Below are 13,868 nucleotides of genomic sequence, written 5' to 3'. Positions count from 1 at the left end.
TTCTGCTTAAAGTATCAATTCGAATAGAAGAGATATTCAAATAAGGCCATATTGCCGCCTCCATGTCTGGATTGCTGTTTGGATACAATACTTGCATACAGCAAGTGACCATGGAACTAACGCTCACGAGATAGGCTTTTCCTGGCACCAAGCCACAACAGCTGTGGTCACTTATTAGAACGTAGCTGCCGTTGGAAAGCTGTCTGAAAAATGGCTCTATCTGTGCTGCAGCAGTGCCGTGCAGGTGACATGAAAGGTAGTTAAAGACCCTTCGCAGGCTCCATGCAAGTTAATACCTTGACACAGGAGTGTACCGCTTAGTGATTTTTTACAATTGTTACCACTAAGAAATACCTCTTTTTTCCCTTCACTATAACATTTGTGTGTATAAGGTAATTTCCATGTTGACTTGATGTATCCTTTACCCAACCTTTCATATAGGCCTGCTGGTATATATTTTTGGCAATACTTAAACTGGGAAGTTGTTATCGGAATTGTAATTGTTCCATGTATTATCCATTCAATGACAGGTCTCTCTGACATTGTCAATGGTAATCTCTCGAATTTTTCAATGCTCAGAATCGCATAGTCTGCTCCTTTTTGTGCCAAACTGATTTGTTTATCAGTAAGGTTAAAGATAGAGAATAATGACGTTATGTTGATTAAACGCCATGGCACGTAGCCTGAACGCTGATTTTGCAACGTCCAGCCAAGCCGTACAATAGAACGGAATTGGGACTGACCATGTTGTACCATTAGTAAGTCCTGCTCTATTATATCAATAGCAGATGATACAATGCTGTCCAGTGAATAAATTTTGGAGGACAGAGTCGTTAACCCATTGTCCACCACAGAAAGTGATTTTTCCAAATGAATACAATCAATTTCTCGTATTTTTTCAGCTGTTTCAATTTGTGTTACATTCGAAGCCTCGTTGTAAGCAGCGTATATACCAGCGTATATGAAACGTTTTTGACGCTGTTTGCGTGGTCCCAGTATGAAATCACGCAAGTCAGCACCGTCTTTAAGTAAAGTCAAGTGTTGCTTAATTTCAACCAGTGTGGATGTATGTAGCCATTCAAGGCAGAGTTTCCCTACACTGTATGTTGTAACTATCCCTGGATATTGTTTCTGGGAGTATCTAGGGTCTGGCCTGGTCTGTTTAAACCCCTGTATTTTGTTCAGGAATCTATCTTGACAGTTATTTGTGTCTGTGGGCCAGATCAATCATTTTTTCCAATCAGGATTTGTTCTGTTTTGGTGTAAAATATGGGATACGTCTATCTCCACATCTGTAGTGCTATTACTATCAGGTATGGGCTTCGGAATAGACGGTTTATTTAGGTCTTTTATCTTGGCTAAACCAAGACAGGTTGTTTGCTGAATGGTGTCATTCAGGAATATTAATTGTTCTGGGATCATGCAGGCTCTAAATAATGCTTCTAAACCTTGGGCCTGCCAGTCTTTTGTACCCCAGATGTTTTTTTTTTCAATTTTGTTTTTCCAGAATTCAAAAACAAATGTAGTCATTTTTTCATAAAATGTTTCAGAATAAATCAATTTAGTATTTGTCAACATTGTTTTCATTCCTGTCTTATTTAACATTTTAAAATAAAACGTTTCTGCATCACTTGTGTTAAAACCTGAGAAGTATGGGAATTTCTGATAAAATGTTTTCGAGCTGCCTTTAGGCGGGGTTGCACAATGTTCCCATTGGTTATAATTAAAAACATTTCTAGGTTGAGCAGTTTTATGCAAATAGTGATGACCAAAATGATTATAACAATATAACTCTTCATAAGTTGATGAACGCTGTAAATAATCATGTTCTGTGAATTTAGCTGACATTACTAAATCTAACATCATATTATTAATATTTTCAAAGTCCCAATCATCAGAAAAACTACTTGGTTTTACAAAGTCACTTAATGAAACCTTAAACTGGTGTGGATATTTCAAGAGCTCAATCGGGCCATAAATTTCATAATCCGTTTTGTCCCATGCTACCCCACCGGGTATTGGATTGGCTGTGATGTTCACTGATGACAGGTCTCTTTTCTCGATGTGAGAGGATGTGTGAGGCTTTAGGACCAAGTTGATGTTCTGGCTTGCTGTGTCCATTGTACTATAAGTTCCATCAATTAATTTTCCCAAACAAAGAACCATGATGAGCCAAAGCAGAAGGAAAAGTACGCCTAACACAATCCAAAATTCAATCCATGGAGAAATCAGATAGGTTTATTTGAGTTGATGAAAGAGTTCAGTTACTTTGTCTTTGAAAGTTTTTGTTGTTGGCGTTTCTTCCTGTACACTTGGATCCTCAGAAAAGTCATCAAAATTGATGAAGTATCCAGATGCAGTTCTGTCAATTGTTGGAATTGCTTCCGAATTTTCATTTGCCTTTGGATTTTTCTTTGTTTCATTAGCATAGTCTGAGGCTACATCGTTGTAGACAGGTGTTTCTTGACGAACTGTTGCAATTTGGGTTTCAAGAGGCACAAGTTCCATGTCTTTGTTGCATAGTCCTTTTTTATTCACTGCAGGTTTATCAAAAGTGATTAGTCTTTCAGTTTGAACCTCTTGGATTGTAGCACATTTTGGTATTCTGCTATTTCTTGGGAGTCCACTGGGCCTTCTACTTATTATTGGCCACATGATTGTGGTTTTACCAGGTCGATGGATACAACTCGGTTCTCCTTTTACCAGCAAGGGGCGGTAGTACAACTGATCTTGTTCCGCTGACAGCTAAGACAGGTACTGCTTTTCTGTAAGAAGGCCCAAATTCCTTCTTCACCGTGATCTTCTCTCTGACCAGATCCCCAATCTTTGGAATCCAGACAGGTCTTGCTGGGACAGGTGGTTTTTCTTCAGTGGCTGTTGGCTGTTGCTTTAATTTTATGTTACTCAGGCTTCTTCTTGTTTCATTTAAGTCCTGTAAAACAGCCAAATGGACTTTGATATCAAAGGCTTTTTCTTCTACCACTGAAGTGTGACTATCAAGATCCTGAATGTACATTCTAGTACCGAACAATAGTTCGTATGGAGTGAGACCTTTTAGAGAATTTCTTGGCAGATTATTAAGACTACGTTGGACACTTTATGTCCCGGTTTTTTCTGTCCACTACCGCATTTCCCTCAGGATGGAAGGGAGAAGAGTACCGCAATGCAATGCCCATGCTGGCCATGGCCTCCTTGTAAACCCGAGAGCTAAACGCAGGACCCTGGTCAGAATGTAGCATGCCAATTGCGTATATGCCGATAAAGACTCGCAAATCTTTTATAACAGTTCTGGCGTCAGCCGAGCGCTGGTTTCTACATTTTAAGTGAATCTACTCTTAAATATTATGGGGACGCATTTCTCCTGCTGGAATTCTGCGTATAGATAGCCTGATGCTTTCTAATAAAGGGGTCCTGGCAATACTCTGGTCGGTTCACGACTGCGATCTCGGTTGCAGTCTGGACAATCCTTTGCAAATTTGTAATGTTGAAAGCTCATCCCCGGCCACCAGTTTTCTGATTGTAATTCTTTTAGAGATTTCATGATCACTTGGTGCCTTAGACCCAATACCATGTGTGCGCCTTCAATCAAGAAGACTCTCCTGTTCGTGTTTGGAATTACTCTGTCCCCCACTCCAGGGATTTGAGCAAAAGGAACGGAGTTTGCATCTGTTATGTATGTATAATTGAGTTGATAGCCGAGAGGTAATACTGCATAGTCGCCTTTTAATGAGGCTTTTACCGCTAGCATAGTTTCTCATCTATGTATTTTTCAGAATGATTTTTTGTGGCTACGGAAGCCGGTAGGACCGCTTTCGCTGTGGCTCTGTCAGCCAATGAATTCCCTGCAACGTGAACGCCATCACGCTGATGACTCAGTGTATGTATCACGTGAGTCTTTTGTAGTTCTTTCTGCAAAAGAACTACCTGTTCCCAAAGCTTTTTATGCTTTATTGTGGCACCTGTGTCATCTTTGTAACCATTTTGAATCCAGGTCTGTATGTCATTACTGTAAGATTTGACGAAGTAATGCGAATCGCACACTATTAGTGTGGGGAATTCGCGATCGGCATTTTCAAGCGCCACCTTTAAAGATCTTATTTCAGCTCGCTGAGTTGAACAGTTTCTGAGTGATTCAGTTTTGGTAATTAATGGTCTGAATTTACCAAAGCGCCAGCGACCTTTAACAATCACGCACGCTGCGTTGTAGGATTTATTCTCTACATCGTAGTGTTGTGCAAATCTGTCCATGTAGATTACACATTTGTACTGTTCGAGAGGCAGAATTTCGATTGGCAGAGGATATTCTTCTTCATATTCTAGATTTTCTAGTTTTTTCATTTTCTGGTCAAAATAGTACTTCATGTCTTCTGCAGCAAGAGAAATTTCCCATTGTATCCATTTTGGATCTAATGCCACAGCATTCAAATTGCATGGGGTTGTTAATGCCTCAAAGGCTGATTCTGCTGTTAAAACAGTTATTCTTCTGCCTTGGGCTTGGGGTCTTTCTTTTGCTACAGCAGTTTGAACCGCTATTAGAATTTTTTCAGTAGAACTGAATTTCATTTCAGCTTGTGTGTACAAATGTGATTTGTAAGCTATTGGTACCGTTTCTCCCTCATTAGAGGTCAGGTACGTGAATCCGCATCTCCCTGGGATGACTCGGATAACAAGGTTGCGTATGTTTTCTTGAGTTTGCAATTTAGTTTTAGCTAACATGTCTGTTTGCAATGATCTTAAAATTTCTGTGTGTTTCTGAGTCCAATTTATTGGTTTGAAATCAGGTTTTATTAATTCATAGAGAGGTTCAACCCTCTCTGCATAATTTAGAATGTATGTTCTTCCGAAATTCAGGAAACCTAGTATTGATTGTAAATTCTTCAGCGTTTTAGGTGTTTGGAGTAGAGCTCTCTAAGAAGTTGTCTGCTAGGCTTTTGCCTTCACTTGATAATTCATATCCTAAAAACAGGACAGTTAGATGGGCAATTCTTGACTTTTTAAAGTTGAAATTGTAACCCTCAGCTGCGAACCCAAGTATTATGGTGTTCACTCTTTTCAAGTGTGTCTCCAGGTAAACATCTGTGAGATAGATGTCATCGACATAAGATAATGCCTCATCATCATAGATTTGTAGTAACTCTGTTACTCTTGCTGAGAATAATCCTGGGCTATTCTTGAATCCCTGTGGGAGTCGACAGAAGTGTTTTTGCGACCCCATTATTGAGAAAGTGGTCAAATACCTGCTTTCAGGTGCAATGTTTTGACAAAAGAATCCACTAGAGATGTCTAATGTTGTTTTATACATTTGCGCACAATGTTATTCATTAGTGCTGCACTGTGTGAGTTTTGTACTGCAAATGTTTTGCAACAGAAGTTTAGGTGCCTGTAGTCCAAAACTAGACGATTTGAATTGTCTGGCTTGGAGACAAGAAACAAAGGATTGTTCATTTGTGAGGTGCATGTTTCAATCACCCCCTGATATTCAAGTTGATCTAAGATCTCCCTGACTTGCTTTTTAGCTTCTTGTTTAACTGGGTACTGCCTTTGTGCAGTGGGTTGACTTTTTAACTGGATTTTGTGAGGAAGAGAATCCTCATCCCATCCTACATGATTTTTTTATAATGCAGGAGCTTGAGCTACTGCCCATTTTCTTGCATATATGGATTTTTTATGAGTTGAAATATGATTTGAGAAGGCAGGCATAATCATTTCTTCGCCATGAGGGCACTCCCTGACAAACTCTGGTGGCCAGTCTTTTTCAGCTAACAGGATGTCATAGCCTTTCGAAAGGTTATCCCAAAAGAGACCCCTTACTTTCCTAGTCTTATACCCCTCTATACGTAATGTTATTTCGTATATTTTATGGGGTTTGCTAACTCTGGTGTCTGCAGTTTCCACTTGAATGTATTCATTCGTGTCCACTGTCTTCAGAAGATTCATCAGGATCTTGCGAGCTATGGTCACTTCTGTTGCGCTGTCTAGCATTTTCTGGGCCCACTCTCCGTTTTTCAGTTGTGTCCTCAGTATCCTCGGCATGCTTTGTTATTTTAATACTAGCTACCTTCTTCTTTGGATATTGTAATTTTTTACTTTGATGAGCAGGTTCCTTGTCTTTGGACGTGACGTGCTCTTCTTTGTGTTCTGACCGTCCTCTTCTTTCCGATTTCTGTGAGGAAGTCTGAAAAGATCGAGAGTGACGTGTATCAATATCTTGATATCTATCAGGTTTTCGTAATTTATCCCTATCTCTAAGGTTGTATCTTTTCTCAGAGGGCTCCCTCTGGGGAGACTTGTCACATCGTTCTGGAGATCTATCTCTCCGTTGAGGAGACCTTCCTCTGGACTGGAACCGTTTTTCTATGGAAGTGGATTGTTTATTTCCATCCCAACTCTTTTTTGGAGTGTTTAGATTATTTTTAATAAAAGTTTTTTCAGGATTTTCAAGTAGTTGGGGTTTTACTGGTTTCCCACCCAAACTATCTCTACCTAGTTCTTCATAGGATTTTTCTATGATTCTGGCAAGTTCAAATGGTTGTTCTGCTATATCTGTTTCTTTCAGTTTCTGGCGGATCGCCACAGATGCTGCTCCTCCTTTTATGTTGGCTAATAATATAGCCGAGACCTGCTTGAAGTCTTTCAGTAATTTCATACCCAGAGTTAAAGCAGGTTCTGGACCGTATTCATTTTGAATCTGTCTTAGTACGTCTGGTATAACCGCCATGGACGGAACACCATGTGTTTTTGTGTATATCGAAGCAAAGACTGTGCCCCAAGTGTCACAGTCCTCCACATGTGGTGCGATCCCCATTGGAAGACAGATAGTCAGAATTCTGTGTTTCTCAGTAGGTGTAGTATCAGGAAATACTGCCTCTATTTGAGTGATTTTTTGTGCTAACCAGAATGGAATTTGTTCCCGTTTTGCGGGTATTTTGCCAATGGCTGATTGTATATTCTTTGGTGTGATTTTATTTGTGTTCCCCTGGTGAGGGATGGTCTGTGGAATTTTTATTGCTGGTTGGACTGTTGAAATCCGCATTACATATTGGACCAATTGTCTATGTATTTTAATTGGCAATTTTAGCTGAGCTAAAAGTTCCTGGTTTGACATTGTTTCAATGTCTGGATGTGGTGTGTAGCTGGCTAGAACCGGCCATGTGGCTCCTGGTCTACCTAGTGGACCGAGCCTGGTGATGTGATTTTGATGTTTTAGGGCACCTTTAAACCAGAGCAGGTGCTCTTGGTAATTTAGTGAGTTTTCAACATCCTCGAAAGGAGTGTATTCATCCGGAGGTTCCTCTATTTTGTAATAGTGGAATTCGTGTGTAACAGCGTTTGCTGCTGGAAAGTTTATCCATGAATAGAATACCTCTATCTGCTGATATTCATGAGCCTCTACCACGAATATGACTGTACCACCTCTTGGTGTTAGTCCATTTTCTATAAGTTTAAGAGTTATAGTTTTTCTTACATTTACCGGAATGATTATAGCATTCGGGTCATTTTCTTGGAGACTTGTGTCATCCGCTAGGAGTTGAGCTGCTATTCTGGCTGCCTCCCTTTCGTCTTCACTTTCTACCATTTTTACTGACAGAAAGTTATTTTTTGTTGCAGATCAAGTTTCAAGGAAATAAAGATTAGGTGCACAATATTTTGGAACACTGTCTCCTTCAACATTGACTAAACCAAAAACTATATATAGGAATCTCTTCCTACTAAGTTCCAGCGGATTTTAACCTTTTACCCACTCCAGACATCTTTTGGAGTATTTACGGGAAAAAGGGGTCTGTGTGAAAAACCACGACTGAGTTACTCTAATGTCTTGCGTTAGATTATCGCCTTACCAAACGTTGAGCGCCATGTAGTGTAGTTCCTATATTCCCAATAGGCTCTGCGCATTGGAATAATATAAACAGCAGTGTAGACGTAGGACTGAGGTCGACTATGTCTCTATTGACTATATTAGACTTGATTAGTTTTGCCAGCTAGCTCAGAGGTCACTAGAAACCTTCTTGAGTAAACAAGGAGGAGTTTAACTTCCCTGGATAGACAAGAAGGGATTAGCTTCTGACAACCATATAACATGACAACTTTGTTCCCTCAGAATAAAGAGTGTATCTCTAGAGTCGTGTGAAAACAATAGACAATTATTTCACTCAGTCAATCGTGCGTACTTAGTTTCACCAGAGTGCAGAGAAATAGAAAGATGGGTGTTTTCAATAAAAGGTGTTATTTATTGAGCAGTCTTCTTTCTCATGCAAGAGAAATGAATGGCCACAATTGCAATACTTATCATGAAGTAAAGTGCGTACAGTAAAAGGAGTATTATGAAATAATACTGTAAAAGCATTGATATGGTTTCTTAGCCATATGATACTTTAAAATGGATAAAATATAAACATACATAAAAACATTGACTAACGTACTCAACTGGTGCTTCTAATATACGCCTACCCAGTGTACCTGACCTAAGACTAATACGTGGGAAGGAGTAAGTAAGTTGCAGTTTAAGTTAAGTTGGTTTTTGCCAAGAATCTGAATCAAGAATTCTCTTAAGGGTTTAGTCAGCTCCGTACCTTGGTAATAGAATGTAGGAGGTCTGGTTTCTCTCTCTCAGGACTCGATATCCCAGCAACCCACAAGGGCGGCTGGAAACACCGGAGCTGGATGTTCTTGGCTGGAGAGAAAGACAGCGTCTTTCTCAGTACATCAAAAAGGGAGGGGTGGCTTCCGTGGGCTCTTGCATCAGCTGGGCTCTCAGGCAAGTAGATAGCCGCTCTGCTCCAAACCACCGTGTGTTTGCTTAAGGCAACGTTGGTATATTTATACCTGAAAGGTGCCGGGTTTGACATAAGGCTGGACATAAGACGTCACCAAGAACTAACAGTTCTTTCTGACTCTAGGAGTTCTTGTGCAAATCAAAACAAGAGCAGGGGGATTTCCCGGGCAATGGGAGGCTTGGTTTGTTTAAAGAACGCGTTGCACTTTCTAGGAGTCTAGGGGAGTAGCCTTGCCGTATTTGGACTGCATGGGCTATTACTAAATATGGATATGATTCTTATGCCTTTATAAGGATATTATTTATTATAGCCACATAAGGGCATAAATCGGGAATATCGAATTAGGGTCCTAGATAGAAACACAACATTTCTTCCTGTCACTCTTTCTTTCTCTCTCTCTCGCACATCTAATCTTGCTTTTTCTCTAGCAGGCCTGCGATGATGCTTGGCCATCCTGCAATCAACACTCAGCATAAATTGGGAGCTCTGCTTCACCGCGAGTACACAATGGGTGAAGAGGTTGCTTCAGCACGTGGTGGACCCTCTTCGACACACGCCGGTGGCTTAAGGTGAGCAAAGAGGCTTGTTTGCGCAGCAGCGGGCAGTCACCTCCGGGCAGTGGGAGTGGATTGGGCGCAGCAGCCTGTGTGCACAGCGGCGAAACAGAGATTTACGCGTATGCAATTGTATGTACTCTGCAATTGCTAATGCTATACTATCTTTTAGATGACCAAACTTGAGGGTGCCCTATGTCCCGGTACATGGTTGGAGACACACCGGTGGCCGGAAGGTGAGCTGTGAAGATTTTCTCCAGTGTCAACACTCCCTCTCCAACTCTTCCTTTCCCTCTCTCTCTCACATGTTCTCTCTTTCTGTCTCTTCCTCTCTCTCCCATTCTTTCTTTCTCCCTCTTCCTCTCTCTCACTCTTTTTTCTCTCTCCCTCTATTACACTGTTTCTCTCTTCCTTGTATCTCACTATTTCTCACTTTCTCTGTCTTCTTCTCTCTAACTCTTTCTCTCTTCCTTTCTCTCACTCTTGCTCTCATCCTCTCTCACTCTTTCTCTCTCTCGCATTCTTTCTCTCTGTCTTCCTCTCACTCTTTCTTTCTTTTTCTCTCTCTCTTCTTCTCACTCCCACTGTTTCTCTCTTTCTCTCTGTCTTCCTCTCACTTCACTCTTTCTTTCTTTTTCTCTCTGTCTTCCTCTCACTCTTTCTTTCTCTTTCTCTCTCTTGCTCTCCTCTTTGATATACGCATGATGCACAATCTTATATTGCTTTTTATCTAAAAGGCTGTGATTCACAGATTGACGCCCCCCAACACCACCACAGCTGAACATGTGTAGAACCTGCGATGATGCATGGCCAACCTGACAATGCTTGAGAAGGTTACTTCGGCACGTGGTGCACCCTATTACACACACGCCGGTGGCGGAAGATGAGCAGACAGGCTTCTTTCCGCAGCAGCAGGCAGTCACCTCTGGGCGGTAGGAGTGGATAGGGTGCAGCAGCCTGAGTGCGCATTGCAGAAATGGAGGATTAGGCATGTGAAGTTGTATGTACTCTGCAATTAATAATTCTATACTATCTTTCAGATTACTTAACTTGAGGGTGTACTATATCCCGGCATGTGGTTGGAGACACACCAGTGGTACTAAGGTGAACTGCGAAGATTTTCTCCAGTATTAACACTCCCTCTCCTCTTTTCTCTCTCACATTTTCTCTCTTTCTCTGTCCTAATCCTTCTTTCTCTCTCTTCCTCTCTCACTCTTTCTCTCTCTCTTCCTCTCGCTCACACTGTTTCTCTCTCTCTCTGTTCCTTGTATCCTACTCTTTCTTTCTCTCTCTATCTTACTCTTTCTTTCTCTCTCTCACACTCTTTCTCTGTCTTTCTCTCTCTCTCTCACTCTTTCTCTCTTTCTCTGTCTTTCTCTCTCTCTCTCTCATTCTTTCTCTTCTCTCTCTCACTCTTTCTCTCTCTCTTCCTCTCTCTTCCTCTCTCTCACTGTTCCTATCTCTCACTCTTTCTCTCTCTCTCTTCCTCTCTCTCACACTGTTTCTCTCTTTCTCTCTTCCTTGTATCTCACTCTCTCTCTCTCACTGTTTCTCTCTTTCTCTGTCTTCCTCTCTCTCTCTCTCTCCCTCTCTCACTCTTTATTCCTTTCTTTCTTTCTTTCTTTCTTTCTTTCTTTCTTTCTTTCTTTCTTTCTTTCTTTCTTTCTTTCTTTCTTTCTTTCTTTCTTTCTTTCTTTCTTTCTTTCCTTCTTTCTTTCTTTCTTTCCTTCTTTCTTTCTTTCTTTCTCACATCCTCCCTCTCACTCTTTCTCTCTTTCTCCTTTGCTGGAGGCATGACACACAATCTTATCTTTTTGTCTTGCAGGCTGTGATTCACAAATGGTCCAGCAATGACAAGACATGGCTGTACATAGTTTTAATTGTTGTTGTTTTGTTTTAATAAAATGTTTTATATGTAAATCCATACATGACTAAGATTTTTATTTGTCTAACCTCACAAGCATCTTCCTATCCATTGTACAACATTACCCACATTTTTACGTTCCAGATTCCCTAAAGTGACTGTCACATTTGTTTGTGGGGGTGGAGGTGAGGGGAGGTAGCGCACAAGGAGCTCCTGCTGTGGGATGTCGGAGCAGTGTTGGGTGTCCGATCTGCATGATCGTTGCCTCCATTGCATATGTTCTCACGGACTTACGAGCCGACTGGCTGGCTCATAGAGGAAGAACCACGGCCCGTCGGTTCGCAGAGGGAGATATGCGGACCAGCTCGCAGAGCAACATGTGTGGGCCGACTGGTATAAGGAAAGGTGTGGGCCGTCGGCTTCCAAAGGGATAGCTGCAGAACAGTAATGTGGAGAGAGGGAGCATGAAGAGCGCATCTCGCAGAGAGAGACCTGTAGTATATTTCCAGTCTTGGCTTCACACATACAACTGCGAGCCTGAGAACTCGCACCTGAAGAGTTGTGAGCGGACAAATGGTTCGCGGAGGGAGACTTGCGTGCCCAAGAAGGTTGTTGGAGGTATGCTGTTGATGGAGGAAGAGGGTGCATTACCTGCTGATGTGGGGAGATGCAGATGAAAGGGGTTTTTCGCACAGACAGAGCTCCGGTATATTAAATTGCCCCAGGACCTTTCTTTTATATTTTCACTCAATGCAAGGGACATGATGGCTGCTAACAATTCCCGGTTTGACGTGTTAGCAGCCAATCAGAGGCAAGCTCGTGCTCGGGAGTTAGGCACCGTCCAGATATATATATCTTTTTTTCCTTTATTATCTAAAAAATTACTGAACGGATTTACACCATTTCATCAAAAGCGCGCTTTCTGGACCAAGACCTTTCTCCCTGCCAAATTTAGCGTAATTCTTTTCTGCAGTTTGACCTGTACCCTTGTCTAAATTTTCCTATGGAAAATGCATTGAGAAAACACTGTTTCGGACCCTCCTTTGTTCTCAGCCCCCCCTTGACCAATCACCTCAAAACTTTCAAGATAGGAGTTGATCAACAAAGTGAAACTTTTTGGAAAATTTCGCAAAGATTTGTCAAACGACTCCAAAGTTATAACTACATGGAAAGCTCCAGGAGGGGGGCCGCGCAACCCCCCTCCCAACATGAGTGAAGCCCCGCGACTGCGGGGACCCCAGCGGGCGCCCCTACCCCCAGCAAGCCCAGCTATTATTTTTTAAGAAATGCCCCTGGGACCTAGCCCACAACGGGGTCTCATTAAAATAAAACACGGGAACCCACGACCCCAGTGCGAATTGCGCCGATTCTGTTTTTTAAAACAAAATGCTTTCTTTGGCCCTGGGGGTCCTTCTGGGAACCCCTGAGCAGGGCTAGGGGTCAGGGTGTTTCTACCCTACCCCCTTCTCTTGTTTTCTACCTTTGATTCACTGTTTTCTAGCGACTCACTTCTACCGAGTCACAAGATGGCTACCAACACTTCCTGGTTTGGAGTGTTGGCAGCCAATCACAGTGAAGCTTGTGCACTGGACTTAGGCTCCACCCAGATATCAAAACTTTTATCTTTCTAATCTCTCAGCAACTACTGAACGTATTTACACCATTTAAAAAAAATGGTCGCTTTTTGACCCAAGCACTACTTTTTTGCCAAATTTGAGGTAATTCCGTTTAGTAGTTTCGGCTATAGCCTCGCACAAAGTTTCCTATGGGAAATTGATTTATTGACCCTTATTTTTTAAATATCTCAAAAACAACTGAACGGATTTCCACCATTTAAAAAGAAGGTCGCTTTCTGAACCAAGCTCTACCTTTCTGCCAAATTTGAGGTAATTCCGTTCAGCAGTTTGGGCTGTAGCTCATCGCAAAATTTCGTATAAAAATTAACATGGGGAAAATGTGTTTTGGGACCCCCTTTTTTCTCAGGCCCCGCTTGACGAATTACCCCCAAACTTTCAGGATTGGAGCTGACCTGGATATACTTTGGTTTGATAGAATTTCGCAAAGATTCATTTAACAACGCCAAAGTTATTAGCAAATCAAAAAAGGCTTTTCCTATGGAAACTATGTTGTAACTATAACAACCAACTGGCGACTGCCAGTAGGTAACATGTATATATATATATATATATATATATATATATATATATATATATATATATATATATATATATATATATATATATATATATATATATATATATGAATATAATGTATTTGTAAGAATTGCTCATTATTAAATCTCTCTATGACTCAATGTTAATATTAATTGATGAATTTTAGCAAACTGGTGTTTTTTAAAACTAATTTTTTAATATATTTTTACAGAGATATTCTTCCCGGCTGGAGAATTTTACCATTAAGAAGATGGATTGCATGTTTGCTATAGTATATCATTATATTAACTTGTTGTCTTAATATATTTATTACTGCACTCTATTTTTCTCTTTTTTTTAAAAAGGGATTTTTTTGCTGAAAATTTGCACATGTTTATATTGCATTTTAAAACAGTATTTGCACTTTAAAAAATGGTTTACACTATGACACTTTCGGTATAATAGGCATTCAGGATTTACCCAGGAATAATTGTACTATTTCAGTACATATCATGAAATACTA

General features: G+C 40.9%; 1 protein-coding gene across 1 annotated transcript in view; it reads right to left on the bottom strand.

The window, feature by feature from the left end:
• The window catches only part of LOC147748679 (A.superbus venom factor 1-like), a 1,557,217-nt gene that overhangs the window by 864,008 nt on the left and 679,341 nt on the right, over positions 1-13,868 (bottom strand). The gene's annotated exons all lie outside the window — the stretch shown is intronic.

This window comes from Lissotriton vulgaris, chromosome 1_1 (assembly GCF_964263255.1).
Source record: "Lissotriton vulgaris chromosome 1_1, aLisVul1.2, whole genome shotgun sequence".
Taxonomy (NCBI): Eukaryota; Metazoa; Chordata; class Amphibia; order Caudata; family Salamandridae; genus Lissotriton; species Lissotriton vulgaris.
Note: the sequence above shows the minus strand (reverse complement) of the source record. Positions and strands in the feature narration are given on the sequence as shown.